The 15,654-nt window shown below is 40.0% G+C and overlaps 1 protein-coding gene and 1 long non-coding RNA gene across 33 annotated transcripts in view; one reads left to right on the top strand and one right to left on the bottom strand.

Annotated features, from left to right (window-relative positions):
• LOC114081457 (uncharacterized) overlaps window positions 1-15,654 on the bottom strand; it is a 244,623-nt gene that overhangs the window by 114,364 nt on the left and 114,605 nt on the right. For 22 of the 32 annotated variants that reach the window (XR_011705630.1, XR_011705618.1, XR_011705608.1 and 19 more), the window contains 5 exons: window positions 11,955-12,034; window positions 10,725-10,859; window positions 8,961-10,469; window positions 6,300-6,421; window positions 859-5,300 (listed from right to left, as the gene is read on the bottom strand). This is a non-coding gene — a long non-coding RNA (uncharacterized lncRNA). Of the gene's footprint in view, window positions 1-858; window positions 5,301-6,299; window positions 6,422-8,960; window positions 10,470-10,724; window positions 10,860-11,906; window positions 12,035-15,654 lie in introns of all 32 variants that reach the window. The other 10 variants (XR_011705628.1, XR_011705629.1, XR_011705627.1 and 7 more) reach the window with 10 other exon arrangements.
• The window catches only part of Chic1 (cysteine rich hydrophobic domain 1), a 150,885-nt gene that overhangs the window by 132,169 nt on the left and 3,062 nt on the right, over window positions 1-15,654 (top strand). The gene's annotated exons all lie outside the window — the stretch shown is intronic.

Genomic DNA, 15,654 nt, shown 5'->3' with positions numbered 1-15,654 from the left:
CTATATTGGACATAAATAGTTTTACACAATGAATAATAATGTTAAAATAAGTCTTTGGCACTTATAAATTGGTTTGATGAAACTGAATCCCATGATCCCTCGGTTAAAATAGTTAATAGCCTCACAGATACCCAAAACTAAAGCAAATTCACCTGACCATCCACGTGTTCTAAGGTCACAAAACAAGGAGGTAAAAGGACATTCCCTACCCTCTCAGGATTTACAGACATTACTAAGAGACCAGTTTCCACTTCTCAGAATACACAATTTAAAAAGACATCCAATAGAGTCTTCATGCCCCCTGTTAGGTCCTAGAAAGCTGGCTAAATTGAGAGAATTAATGGTCTCAAATAACTTCTTGTCATATTCAAGTCAGACAAATGGCAACTTCAGTGGGTCTCCATCTTCCTGCAGGAATGAAGCTCTCTTAATTTAGTTTTCTTGGGTGTATCAAATCTCCACCAATGTTAAAAACTTTCCCATGACTCGTTCCTTGTATTTAAAGGGGGATATGTCATGCCTCTCTTCCTTTTCCACAACTCCTGCTCTCTATATATGGATTCATTATATATGAGACACTTAATAAGGTTTACATTTTTTTTTTTTTTTTTTTTTTTTTTTGTATATTCTATCTTACCCTGATCCCATGAAGGCTGGAGGTCATACTGAGTTTGCAAAATTTCCTAGGACCCATTAGCCACAGATTATCTCATGGGTCAGGCAGCTGTTCATCTGAAATGGGATGCACTTAGACCTTAATTTCTATACTCCCTTGTTGAGAGCTATCCATGGACTATGTGTGGACCAAATTGGCATGGAAATTCATTGAATAGGAAAATGTGGGACTTGGGAACTTACAGTGGCAATCCCGCTGGTAAGATTGCCCAGATAGGTGTGAGTCCTATTCAGCTCTGCCAGGTCCCACAGAGCTCCAGAGATGGGGTGACCTGCTGTAGCCACACAGCTTCTCAGAGATGGGTGTGATCTGCCAAGATGCCAATCAACCTGTTGACTGTAAGACATCATGAAGCAAGACTCCACCCCTGATACCTTATCCCTGCCTTTGATGACCCCCTTAAATAAACCATCAGAGCCATTTTTTAATTGTTCAGCTCCAGCTCCTGTGTGGGCTGGACTTATCAGGCGCTCCATGCTTCCTAAAACTATAATTCTGACTTTGTCTTACTTATTTCAGACTGTATTTTTTCAGTTGGCTTATCCCCCTCCTGGGCAGGAGAAATTACCCCCAGCAAGGTGCTGGCAGCCTTGCGATATTCCCCGAAAAGAAATTCTTAGGTAAACCTCAACAATTCTGTTGATTGTTGCCCTCATTATTATTGGATGGTTTCAATACTTTCGTTGCTTTGCAAGTTAGAAGCCCACATGCCTCAAAGCAACTCATCTTTTCAACCAGATATGGCAAATGCTGAGGCTCTTTATGCCAATCTAGTTTAGCTAAGAAAGGCCCTTCAGCTCTACACCTCAACAACTTATGTTACCAACCAAACTGAAAACTGAACAAAGGCCCACAGCAGTTTGCCAAATTTTGGCTTAATGCTGGATCTACAAACTTGAGTCTTAATATTGTGATTTGCAAATGACCTAACATGCTACTAAAAAAAATATACCCAAATCAGACCAAGTGATTTAAAAGCTGTTTGCAAATAAACTCCTTTCATCACCATCTGGGCAAAACCTAAGAGTATTGTTAATGTGTATGTTTTGTCATATCTTCTTGGGAATTTAATTGTCTCAGTGGAGCTCTGCTATGCATGCTTAAGTCACAATTGTGCATGATGTACCAAAAAGCTCCTTGAATTAAAAGATACTTGGAAAGTCAAGATACCAGGAACCACATTACCTTCAAGTTATACAAGCAGATTAAACTCATTATAACATCATAAAACCAGACACATAAACAAAATATGATCCCTCTTAGCTTGAGTTGGTATCCACTTGGATAGTCCAATAGCCATAATGACATTACCCGCCCAAGAGCTCACTATTGAAGATGACTTTGCACAATGCAGCAGATATAACTTTATCCTGGATGTGAACACTGGCTCCCAACAAGGTCCTTGGACTACCTCTCTTAAGACAAAATTGGATACATGACATTATTTTATTTTCCTACTTTGATATTAGAGATTCTACGGTGTTATCTTTGCTTAGCCCATGACCTAGGTATAACCGTTATTCTGCCAACATACACACAAGTACACTTCCATGCCTAAAAAGAAATGTGGGAGAATGTACTACTATTAATATAACTTCAAAAATGCAGGAGGATGGTTTTTCCCCAGAAGTCACCTGGGGACTATCACCTATCAGTCAGCTCCTTGACCCCTAGGAAATGGACCATTCACTACTTTGTATCTTCCCATACTCTAAGAACTAGCTTTCCTCCGTGACCTCCTGCCACACATTCATCCCCACCACAATCATTCCTTTAACTTGCTACTATTAATGATGTCATATATTTTATATGGTCAAAGCATCTCAGGGCCAGTAGTGTGAGCCATATCCTTTTATTATTTCTATATTCTCATGCACGGCTCTAGCTGTGCTGACCTTGGAGGATTTACCCCTCTCAGGGTGTGCCAGATTAAACAGACATCAATGATTGTACTATGACAATGGCTATCATATTGTACAGCAAGCACTCTAGAGCCCACAGTCCCAGCCACTTCAGTGGCCTCTCACACTCTGGGCCACTATTCACTAGCCCTGCACCTCCCCACCCCACCCCCCGCCTTATGCCCTAGAGCGTGTTGATATTACAAACTCTAAGGAATCCTACACCTTCTTACTCAGCCTTGCCTGTTCCTTCCCATCCAGACCACAATAAAAGCTCCTGCCTACATGAACCCTCTCCCCACTTGCCTTATTGTGAATGATATTGGTGCTTTGCCAAAGTTCCGCCATGGGGTGGCTCACCCTCTCTTCCTTAGACCTGTGAGTATAAACAATGTCTTCACAGTGGCAATCTATCTCCTGATTGCTTGGAATCCCCATTACCAAAAGGTAACAAAAACCTATATTTTAGAACAATTGTAGGAAACGGTGGTTTGGCCACTGACCAGGATGCTAGGCTGTTAGACTCCTCATGGCTCACTGATAGTGCAGGCGTGCCCCAGGAGGCTGTGGTATGCTGCCAGGCTGCTGCTGCTGCTGCTGCTGCTGCATGCCTGCACTGTGGCTGCAAATGCTGTTTGTTGCTGTGGATTCCTACCCTGAATGCAGAACTTGAATACTGAGTCTCCCCCAACTTATGGTCTGAGCTGAGTTACTTGCTTTGATGTGAACATTATACTCTTAGGGGCACCCTTTTCAAATTGACTAGGTTAACCTTAAAAAGGCTTTTCAGAATAAAGTGGGTTTGGATTTATTTCCCAACATTTTGGGGCCAGCTAGATGAGTGCACTTGACCAGTTGACAGGGTAACATGGAGAACTGTCAGGACAAACTGTAGCATTTCTTGATTCCCATTCATCCCACCCTGCCCTGTTGAGTAGGAGAACCCTCTTTGGAAGCTCTTATATGTGGTGATTGACACACAGTCAGTGTGATGTTTTAAACTCAGGAAGTAGGCTATGCACTCAGTGAAAAGAGTTATGAATATAAACTTTTATCACTTGTCTTGCTGCTGTTGTAATTTATCCCCTGACCTAGTGACGTACAAGAGATCATACCGTTTGTGATTAGCACAAGTATGCTTACTGAAAAATGAAAAGGTGAGAGGGGACTATGTCCTCAATCTCCTAAAACCCCAAAAGACATCATGCAATTGATTCAGGAAGGTAAAATGCCCGGATAAAGTGCATGGATCTTTACTGACTGCGTTTGCTTAACAGCTATCAATCTGGAGCCTCGAGAATAATGATCTCATCACTGTATTGGAAGAGGATCCGGGCTCCTCAAAAATCAACAAGAGGGGCTGTGGCTCAACAGTAGAGTGCTTGCCTTGAAGGTGCGAGACCCTGGGTTTGATCCTCAGCACCACATAAAAATTAATAAAGGTATTGTGTCCAAGTACAACTAAAAAATAAATATCTTTAAAAAAAAATCAACAAGGGGCTGGGGATGTGGCTAAAGCGGCAACGCACTCGCCTGGTGTGCGTGCGGCCTGGGTTCGATCCTTAGCACCACATACAAACAAAGATGTTGTGTCGGCCAAAAACTAAAAAATAAATATTAAAAAGTCTCTCTCTCTTCTCTCTCTCTCTCTCTTTAAAAAAAAAAATAATAATAATCAACAAGAGGGCAACCACTATTGGGGTCCCTTGTTGTGGCTGTAGGAGTTACATTTCTGTTCTTCATACTTGAATAAATCCTTTAAAAAAAATTAACTGGGACATAGTACCAGAGGGAGGCCAGCACCCATGCAGAGATCCACTTAGGAAACACCAGAACTTTATGGGGTTAATAAAAGAAGCAAAACAGTTGGAGGCACAAGGGGACTTAAAAAAAAGAAAGAAACAATGAAAAGGGACTGATACACAAGAGAAAACCATCCTGTCCAAAAGAAATGCTTCTAGACCAATAAGTGTAAACCCCAATCCCTAAAGGCAATTTCAAAAGCTCCAGAACAGAAAAGTCTGCCTAAAGGCAGGTCACAGGATACCTGCTCTACTTTCCCTTTCTGTAACCTACTAGAAGACTCATACTGAATTTTTTCCACAAACAGATGATAGGGATTAACTGAGTGGTAACTGAATTGGCAGGGCATAGCTGGAGGAAATGGGATTGGGAGCGTGGCTATGAGGTACATATTTTGTATCTGGAGAGTAAGTAGAGTCTCCCTCTCTCTGATCACCATGCGAACTGCATCCATCTGCTACATTCTTAGGCCAAGGTGTTCTGCCTCACCTTGAGCCCTGAGGAATGGAGCCTGCTGTCTATGGATTGAGACCTCTGAAACCCTGAGCCCTCAAATAAACCTTTCCAGCTCTACAATTGTGCTGGTTGGGTCTTTTAGTCACAAAGTGGCAAAATAGATGACCAAAACACATGCATTCACAAAAATAGAGATTTCCATTTGACCCAATTAGAAATCCAAAACTTACACACTAACATTTATATAGCACAGTTTTATAAAAGAAATTGTATATAATAACCACATATCAATATAAGTTCTGAATTAATATTAGCATTTGCTAAAATGTACTAATTAAGCTAGAAGCAGTGATACAGGCCTGTATTCCAGTGACTCAGGAAAATGAAGCATTAGGATCCCAAGTTCAAGGCAGGCTTTGGCAACTTATCATGACTCTCAACTCTCATGGCAATTTAGGAAGACCCTGTCACAAAATAAAAATAAAAAATATATATACGGGGCAGAATATGTAGCTCAGTTGGTAGAGTGTTTGAACATGAACAAGGCCCTTAGTTCAATCCCCAGCACCACCAAAAAAATAAACAAAATAAAAAATATAAAGGACTGGAGATGTACTTCAGTGGAAAAGTGCCTCTGGTTTCTAGCGCCAGGAAAAAGACAAAAAAACAAATAAAAGGGCTGGAAATGCAGCTCACTGGTAAACTGTCCATGGGTTCAATCCCAAGCATCTAAATAAATAATTAATTAAATGGACTAAATTAATAAGTTCCAGACATGATCAATTTCTAGGGTGCAAATACATATACCTGAATCTGAAACAAAAGGAAAATATTTTGTCTGCTATAATATTAGAAAAGTAGCTACACACAAAGTAGAAGAAAAATAGTTCAGCATTGTTTATTTGTTTGTTTTTCAGTACTAGGGATTAACCAATGGCCTTGAGCATGCTGGGCAAATGCTCTACACCTGAACTACATCCCAGCCTTTAAGCCTCATTTTAACTGCATAGTTGCTTCAATATCCTACACTCATGGTACCAATTGTGGCAATATGTCTCACACTGGGTTATAGATGCTATCACACAATGAATGACAAATTAAAATTAAATTAAACCTTTGGCAGTTATACATTTTACTGTGTTGGAAATATTGGGAGTCCTGGGCATGAAAATAAACAGTCAAGACTAATCAGCTCTGTCAACAGGGCAATAAGTTTACTTCCATGCCCAGAAGGGCCCACAGCCATCTAAACCAATGCAGGGTCCCTGGCAGGCAGTCAGCTTGGCTTTTATTTCTGACACAAGGGGACTGGGTCCTTGCCTATAGGTCAGAGGAGACCTCATTGTCTTTGAGAGAACAGCTATGAAGGAAAAAAGGTACTGGACCACTACTCATTGGTTGGAGCCAACTTCACTATTTCCTATTGGGTTATTTAAAGAAATATATCCTCTACTTGTCCCCACCTCTCTTGTGGTGTTCCCTTGTGGTGGGACAGGCCCTCTGGGTTGAGTGCCTTTTGACAGGAACACAGCTTCTCTCAGTTGATCAGGCCAGGTCTCCTTCTCACCTCCTGTGTGTCAAGGAGCTGTAAAATTTTACACTGAGGTATTAACTGTTTGTTAATTTCCATTCGGCTCTTCACTCAGGCTGCCTTTCTTATATCCCAGGTCATTTTGCATTTAAGGTTAAATACTGTATTTTGAAAATGGACCACCAGGATTGTCAATTTCTCATAACTAGATAAAATGGGACCCAAAAAGCCCCATAAAAAATAGCTAATATGGTACTTTGAAAGTTAAAACACTGACATTAAAGATGAAAACTTATTATAAAAAGTCAATTAAACAAAAAGACCAGGGACTGGGGTTGTGGCTCAGTGGTAGAGTGCTCACCTAGCACATGTGAGGAACTGGGTTCGATCCTCAGCAACACATAAAAATAGATTTAAAAAATAAAAAGAAAACATAAAGACCAACACATGTAGGCTTATGGAATAGAAGGCAGAAACAAACTCTTGCATACACATTTAAATGATTTTTTTTTTTTTTACTAGAGTGTCAGCACCGTTGCATGGGGATAGAACTGTCTTTTAGTTTCAACAAACGGTGAGAAATATGGATATCCATATACACAAGAATGGCACTGTCCATTTACCTTATACCATATATAAAAATGAACTCAAAATGAACCAAAGACTTGAATATAAGGACTAAAACCATAAATTCTCATAATAAAGTATCAGGCAAAACTTCATGGCTTTGGTTTTGGCAATGATTTTTTGCATATAATACTGATATGCAGATAGTAAAACTAAAAATGATCGAGTTTGACATCAAAATGTCTCACTTCTGTGAATGAATGGTTATAACAGAATGAAAAGACAATTTATAAAATGGGAGGAAATATTTCATAATTATATATCTGACAAACTCTGAAAATACAAAGACATAAACAACTTTTACAAATAAACAACAACAAAATACTCTGATTTTTAAAAAGGACATAGAAAAAAAACGAATCACAAAAAAAAAATTTAAAACGACACAGGACATGAATACATGTTTCTCAAAAAAAGATACACCCAAGGTCAACAGGCACATGAGAAGAGACTCAATATAAAGAATACTAAAATCATTTTAAGGAAAATTCAAACAAAATGACAATGAGATCTTGCCTCACACACATAATGGTGCCTTGTACACACAAGTACACTAACAAAAAAAAAAAAGGGGAGAGAGAGAGAGAGAGAGGGGGGAAGGAGAGAAGAAAAACATAACAATTGTTCATAAAAAATTGGAGAAATTAGAATTCTATCTTATTTTTATTTTTGTACTGTGGATTGAACTCAGGGTGCTTTACCACAGAGCTACATCCCAAGCCCTGTTTATTTTTAATTTACAGACAGCGTCTCCCTAAGTTGCTCACACTGGCCTGTCTCAACCTTCCTCATTGTTGCCATCCACCTCACCTGACTGAGATATTGGAATTCTTGTGCATAGGTGCTACGAATGAAAAATGGTGCAGCTCTTATGGAAAACAATATGTTGGCCAATATTTGTAATTTTAGATTGTTTTGGCTTCATTTTAAATTTAAGTTGATTTGGCCCATACCAGAAATAGGGCTTAGATACCCTTAGCACAGTTTTCAATTCTCTTCCCCTCCCAGTTTTTACTGAAATTTACATTATACAACCATTTCCTAGTAACCATCTCTTTAAAGAACACTCCAATACAACCTACTTGACTCATCCACACATAGCCTTGTATACCTTAAACAATTACAGATTCACTCAGGAAATCTGCCTCTTTAGGGACCTAACTAATTTAGGATTTAGGCCTCTGTCTATTTCTTTTGCTCCCCATGGGATGGTTGAGTGTGCATGTCCCAGAAAACTGCACTCATCTTGATGCTCCTGGAAGAGGTGCAGCTCTCTTTAGGATTTCAAAGTCATAAAAACTATTCTTTTAACTTTGTGTGTGTGTGTTCTGTGTGTGCATGTGTATTGTGTGTGTGTGTGTGTGTGTGTGTTGATGCTTTGTCCTCAGTCTTTTTTTTTCCCCTCTTCAGTGTCCTGCCCGACCGAAATAACACTTTCAAATTCTCCTCATTTCCAGGGCTCTACTACAGAGTGGCTATCCTGGTAGAAATGCGTTCCCACCTCTGGGGACTTCCTGCCAACTATTTGTCTGCAGTGGCCCTGCAACTTCTACCCATTCTCTTGTTTTATCCCCTCACCTATGCCCCTATATGCCAACACCTGGTGTGCAGTGGCAAGGACTTCAGTTAAAAAGGCAGGACTATTTCATTGTTACCTCTTCCAGAAGTCTTTAGGAAAATAAAGAAATGTAAATGTGCATCCCTGGTCCTTAGTCTCTCTTCAGTGCTAAGAACTTCCAATGACCTTAGCAAATGATTCAGCTGTCATTGCACACTGGGGGTTGCTGCAAACCCAAATTTGGTCAAGAGGGTGGTCCTAGAAGAGGACATGGCTGCATAAAAAGGACCACCAGAAATACGCAAACAGGCACCAATTAAACAACAGGAATTGGCTAAGGAAACATCCAAAGACAAGGGGAAAAATTTGTTTAGCTGCCTAAAAATATAAAACATTCTAAAGACTTACTTAAAAGTTGAGGAAGTTGAGGTCTTGCTGGTGGGGGAGATGTCTCAAGGAAAGGCTGCTGCCCAGGGTCACCAGGTCCCTTCTCCATCTTGCTATTCCCCTTTCCATTCAGAAATAGAAACTAATAACAATAACAGCAGGTAGATAAAAATCTAAAGAAAATTTAAAAAAAATAGCTTTGCCTGGCGTGGTGGCACACACCTATAATCTCAACAAATTGGGAGGCTGAGGCAGGATGATTGTGAGTTCAAAGCCAGACTCAGACTCAGAAATAGCTAGGTTCCAAGCAACTCAGCAAGACCCTGTCTCTAAATAAAATACAAAATAGGGCTGCGGATGTGACTCAGTGGTTGAGTGCCCCTGAGTTCAATCCCTGGTACCAAAAAGAACCTCTAATCAATCAATCAATCAATCTATCTATCTATCTATCTTTTCTTTCCTTTTCTTTCCTTTCCTTTCCTTTTCTTTTCTTTCTCTCTTTATTTTTGTGCTGGGAATTGAACTCAGGAGTACTTAATCACTGAACCACATACTTCAGCCCTTTTTTCATATTGTATTTTGAGATAGGGTCTTGCTAAATTCCTTAGGCCCTGTCTAAATTGCTGAGACTGGCCTTGAACTCGAATTCTCCTGCCTCAGCCACCCAAACTGCTGGGATTACAGTCCTGCACCACTGTGCCCAGCTATAGCCTCCAATCTTAAAGAGGTAACTAAATTTAATAGAGAAAAATGGCTACGCCTGCCTTTCCTAAATTTACTATAATCATAATAGTCACTGATTAAAAATATTTTGTTAGACATAAATAGTCCAACATTGTGAATAATATATTAAGATTGAAATAAGTTTTGGCACTTACAAATTACCTTGATAAAATTGGATTCCCTAAATACTCCAGAACTCTTTTTTTGTTGTTGTTGTTGCTTTTGGTGGTGCTTAGTATTAGAACCCAGGGCCTTGTGCGTTTGAGGCAAGCACTCTACCAACTGAGCTATATCCCCAACACTCATATCAAATAGTTCAATTTTCCTACTTGTATGAAGTCAAAGCAGGGCTTTTGAGTAAAAAATTAATTATACAAAGCTTAATTAATAAGGAGTAGATTATATCAGCTGGTTCTACATTTGACTAACCAAGTTCATCTCTTTTAAAGACGAAACAAATAAATACATAAGTAAAGGAAATAAAAGGTGCTTCATGATTCTTTACTACGACTTAATGCTTTGTTTCCATCTATCAAAGACTTCCTAACTAAAATTCAGTATTATTAAAATTGCTGGCTACATCTGTTCTATCACTAATAAATATACTGTATGATAGATTTGGATAAACTATTTCGTTCAGTGACTATTCCTGCAGCTTTGAAGCTGCATGGTGCCTCTATCTCCAAAGGGATACAACTCACCTTTTCTAGGCTATATAGATATAAGAGCACCTTTGTTGTTACCCACAACCTCAGCATATAAGATCTTGATAACATGGACCTTCTTCCAGGAACCCAGGCATGACATCTGTTATGGTTAGAGTTAGAATTAGAGTTAGGTTTAGGTTCAGGGTTAGGGTGAGGATTAGGGTGTGAGACACTGCAAGAAGGTTCAGAGGAGAAATCACTGGATTGTGAGAGTTATAACCCAATTGGTGAATTAATCCCCTGATAGGGATTAACTGAGTGATAACTGAAGTGGTAGGGTGAAGGAGGAGGGAAATGGGGTTGTGACTTTGGGGTATATATTTGAACATGGCAAGGGGAGTCTCTCTAGGCTTACTGATCATGATGTGAGCTGCTTCCCTCTGCCACACTCTTCTGCCATGATGTTCTGCCTCATCGCGAGCCCCAAGGAGTAGAGCCAGCCTTCTATGCATTGAGCCTTTTCCTCTTCTACAGTTGTTCATGTCGGGTTCTTTTAGTTGCAGCATCAGAAAAGCTATGTCACATTAAGGGTTCTCTCTTCTATGATGATTTATCTGAAATACTCATTAAGCATATATATATATATACACACACACACACACACACACACACACATACACACACACACACACACAAATATATATCCCCAATGTCTTTTCTTAGCACTTTTTGGCCACTGGTTGCAACATATTCTGGTCTTCATTTACATATTTTACTTATGAATTAAAATCAATAGGCATTCCAATTGATTTGGTCAAGAGGGTGGTCCTAGAAGAGGACATGGCTGCATAAAAAGGACCACCCAGAAATGCTCAAACAGGCACCACATAAACAACAGGATTTGGCTAAGGAAACATAAAAAAAAATGATTCCACACGATGCAAAAAAAAAAAGAAAGAAAAGAAACAAACAACAACAAAATCCCCAAACCTCTGTCAAAATAAAAGCTTTGGCAATGAAATATCTCTGGACCACTCATAATGGCCAATAGTTGCCTTGGGGCTTCCTACGCAAGAACTTGCTCCTTGGTCTCATGCTAAACACCATCAAAGCAATAATGACAGGTTGTCTACTGGGTTCTCATGGATATAAATACTTGTCATGGTTAATGTGGATTATAATCTTGATGGGGTTGAGACATGCCTAGGAAACATGAGTAAAGCTATAAAGGTTTTGTCTCTCATCACTCCAATAATTCCTTAATGAAAGGTCAAAGCATCCCAGGGCCCATTGTATGAACCATGTCTTTCCTGTATTCTGATGTCTGATATCTCTGCCTGGGCTGACTTTGGAGGATTGTCCCTTTCCAGGGCTAAGCAGTTCCCAGAGAAAATAAACAACTGGCCTGTAATAGTGGATGTCATATCACAGCAACCACTGCAGACCTACAACTCCAGCTACCTCCTTTATTGACTTCTCACACTATGGGCCACTGTTCACCTACCTGACGCCCCTAGGTCCAGGTATCACCAACCTAGCCCTTATGCCCTGGAGCCTGCTGAAATTACTAAATCTAAGGAATCTGAATCCTTCTTACTCGGCTTTGCCCATTCCTTTCCTTCCAGATGACAATAAAAGCTCTTGCCTCTCCATTCAAGTTGTGGATGACCTTAGCGCTTGCCCATCTGCTCCCTCACTGGGTGGCATGTCCTCTCTTCTTAAGATCTGTGACAATAAAAAAGATTTTCAATAGCAATAATCTCCTCATTCCTTGGAATCATCATTCCTAAAAAGTAATAAAATCTATATTTTCAGAAAAAGTGGTGCAAAGGAAGAGGGTGCCTTAGCATCACAGTGGGATGGTATGTTCCAAGACTTTTCTTATGAATATTGCAAGCAGGTACCAACAGATTGTGGCATATTCTCAGGCTGTTGCACTTTTGCACTGTGTTACACTTTTGCACTGTGACACTGTCTGGGTGTTGCTGTGGATTTCCACTGAAAATTCAGAAGTTGAAACTTGAGTCCTCCACAAGTTCAGGTCTGAGCTGTGTTACTTGCCTAGATCCAGATTCAAACTCCTGGGGGCACCCCTTTGTTAATACTGACAAGGTCAACTTATAAAAGACTCTTCTTAAGGGCTTCAGGTGTGATTTTTCTCAACTGTTAAGGACAGGATTGGTGAGTACACAGGATGCACTGAGAAGAGATGGGATAAACTACTGCACTGCTATTTTCGACTCATCTCAGTCTGTCCTATGGAGTGGAAAAAGAGCCCTCTCGGGAGGTTCTCCTGTGTTGTGATCAACACAGAGTCACTATAATGGTGTTAGGTAGCAAGTAGATTTGAGCAGTGGGACCAAGCAGTTTAAAAGTTGAATTTCAGCCAGGTGTCCTGGAGCATGCCTATAATCCCAAGGACTCAGGAGGCCTTGGCTAGAGGATTGCAAGTTCAAGGCCAGCCTCAGCAACTTAGTGAGACTCTAAGCAAATTTGAGACCCAGTCTCAAATGCTAAGGATGTACCTCAGTGGTTAAACACCCCTGGGTTCAATTCCTGGTCCCAAAGACAAAAAAAAAAGTTAATTTCTTACATTGAGACTACTTGCTAACTCTCAGCCTTTAAGAATCTCACACAAGGCCATTAAGATCCAGCTTTGGGTTAAAAAGATAGCAATATATCACAACCCATGACTACATGTTATCTTCAGGGTTATTCTTCCTTCTTAGGGCTCAGGAGTTCAGATTCTTTTTTGGATCTGTACCTCCACTGATCAAAAGAATACAAGTTACCCTTATCAGGGCAGGACCCAGATGAAAGAGGGCCTTTGTGACCTTTATGCAAAGATCCCTCAGGATGTCACACAGCTGATTCAGGAACATAAAATTCCCAAATAATATGCATGAACCTCAGTTGTATACTCTGCTTTTCCAGAAAAACAAGGAACTTATGTAAGGACCTGGAGGTTCAAAACACTCTTAAGGACCCTGTCTCTCTTGGAAGTAGATCCAGGCCCCTCACAGCTGAACTGGAACTATATATAGAAAGAGGCCACCACCTATGCCCAGAGCCACTTGGGCCAACCAGAACACAAAGAAACAAACACAAAAGGATTGAGGACATAAACACACACACACACACCCACACACACACATTGTAAAGAAATTAATACTTCAAACAAAAGACAAAACTATGCTCTCCCAAGGAGGGGCTATTAGAGTTCTCTTAGCAAACACTATTTCGAAAAGTAATAATATTGGAAAGGCAGAGAACAAACATGCTGCCTATACGCAGTACAGTGGGCACCTGCCCTACCCCACTCTTCTTGTAACCACTTAGAATGTCCATACTGAGTTTCAGCAAAGACAACTACTATGGTTTCAGGCAGCTACAAGTATAAGATACAGAGGAAAAGGGGATAAGGCGGGGGCAGGCGGGGGGTAAGAAAAGACAAGATCCTCCACATAGAAGGGAAAAAAATAAAAGGTAATAAAAAAATTACATTGGGGAATAGGGTTGTAGATCAGTAGTAGAGTGCTTGCCTCACATGCATGAGGCACAGGGTTCGATCCTCAGCACCACATAAAAACAAATAAGTATAATAAAGATATGTGTCCTCTGCAACTAAAAAAAAAATTTTTAAATTACATTGGTAAATATTATGGTTTGGATGTCAGTTATCCCCCAAAAGCTCATGTGTGAGACAATACAAGAAGATTTAAAGGAGAAATGATTGTGTTATGAGAGCCTTAACCTAATCAGTGAATTAATCCCCTGATAGGGATTAACTGAGTAGTAACTGAAGATAGGTATGGAGCAGCTACAGGAGGTGGGTCACTGGGGGTGCACCTTTGGGGCATACATTTTGTATCTAGTTAGTGGAGTCTCCTGCCCTCTCTCTGCTTTCCAATCATCATGTGAGCTGCTTCCCTCTACCACAATCTTCTGACATTATGTCCTGCTTCACCCCAAGGCCTGAGGAATAGAGCTGGCTGACTATGGATTGAAAACTCTGAAACTGTGAGCCCCCCAAATAAACTTTTTCTCCTCTAAAGTTGTTCTTGGGGCTGGAGTTGTAGCTCAGTGGTAGAGCACTTGCCTAGCATTAGTGAGGCAGTAGGTTCGATCCTCAGCATCACATAAAAATAAATAAAAAGATATTGTGTCCATGTACAACTAAGAAATATTAAATAAATAAACAAATAAAGTTGATCTTGTCAGATCTTTCAGTCAGAGCAGCAAAAAAAAAAAAAAAACTGACTAAACCAGAAATTGGTAACTGAGAGTGGAGTCATTGCTGTGCCTAACCTGACCATATGGTTCAGAAGCTTTTGGAGCTTTTTGAAATTGGTGGGAGGAATTTTGAGAAACTTAGCAGTGCAATCTGGAAATGTTGTAGCGGAACTTAATGGCCAGTTCTGCCGGGAGCTCAGAAGACCAGAATGGCAATAGAACTGTGCACAATAAAGTCTGGGCTCATGAGGTTTTAGAAGAAAAGGAGAATATTCTTGGCAATTGTACTACAGGCCATTTGTGTAACATTCTGGCTGAGATGTTATCTGCATTTTGCTCATGTCCTGTGACTTTCTGTGAGGCTGATTTTAAAAGTGATGGACTCCTTTATCTGGTGGAAGAAATGTCTAGGCAGCATAGCATTCAGGCGGTGGCATGGATATTGCTGATAGTTTTTAGCCAAATTTATTTTGATAATTAGGAGCAGAAAGCAGAGCAAAAAGATTTGACTTTAAGGGCCAGGGATAAACTGAGGCTAAGGAAGTTGTAGTTGTTGTAAAGACATTATTGACCCTAAAGTACAATATCCGCTAACCAAACCTGCAGGAATGGAGCCAAGACAAGCCAATTAGAAAGGCTACTTGGAATGTCATCAACAGGGCCACAGGGTTGAAGCTATATAAGCCCTTTGGACAGAACATCACCAGGTACCCCAGTCAATTAAACTTTATAAAGACAGGAGCTGAGATTGTGGCTTAGTGGTAGACCGCTTGCCTCACATGCGTGAAGCACTGGGTTCTTTCCTCAGCATCACATAAAAATAAAATAAAGATATTGTGTCCACTTATAACTAAAAAAAAATTTAAAACAAATTCTAAAAAAAAAAAAAAATGATACCAGATGATACATGTCCAGACACCTATAGACCTCAAGAATGGCAGAAAATCTTTCAAGTGGTATTATGTACACTTGAATGTTTCACCTAACTGCTATAAAACATGAGTATTCAGTAATAAATTAGAATGAATTAAAATGGTCCAAATTATATTGTTACATTGTGAGCATGTTTATGAAAAAGGAATCCCAATATTATATAACTCTAATGCACCAAT

Source organism: Marmota flaviventris, chromosome X (genome assembly GCF_047511675.1).
Source record: "Marmota flaviventris isolate mMarFla1 chromosome X, mMarFla1.hap1, whole genome shotgun sequence".
Lineage (NCBI taxonomy): Eukaryota > Metazoa > Chordata > Mammalia > Rodentia > Sciuridae > Marmota > Marmota flaviventris.
The sequence above is the reverse complement of the archived record's forward strand: the minus strand, read 5'-3'. Positions and strand labels throughout refer to the sequence as shown.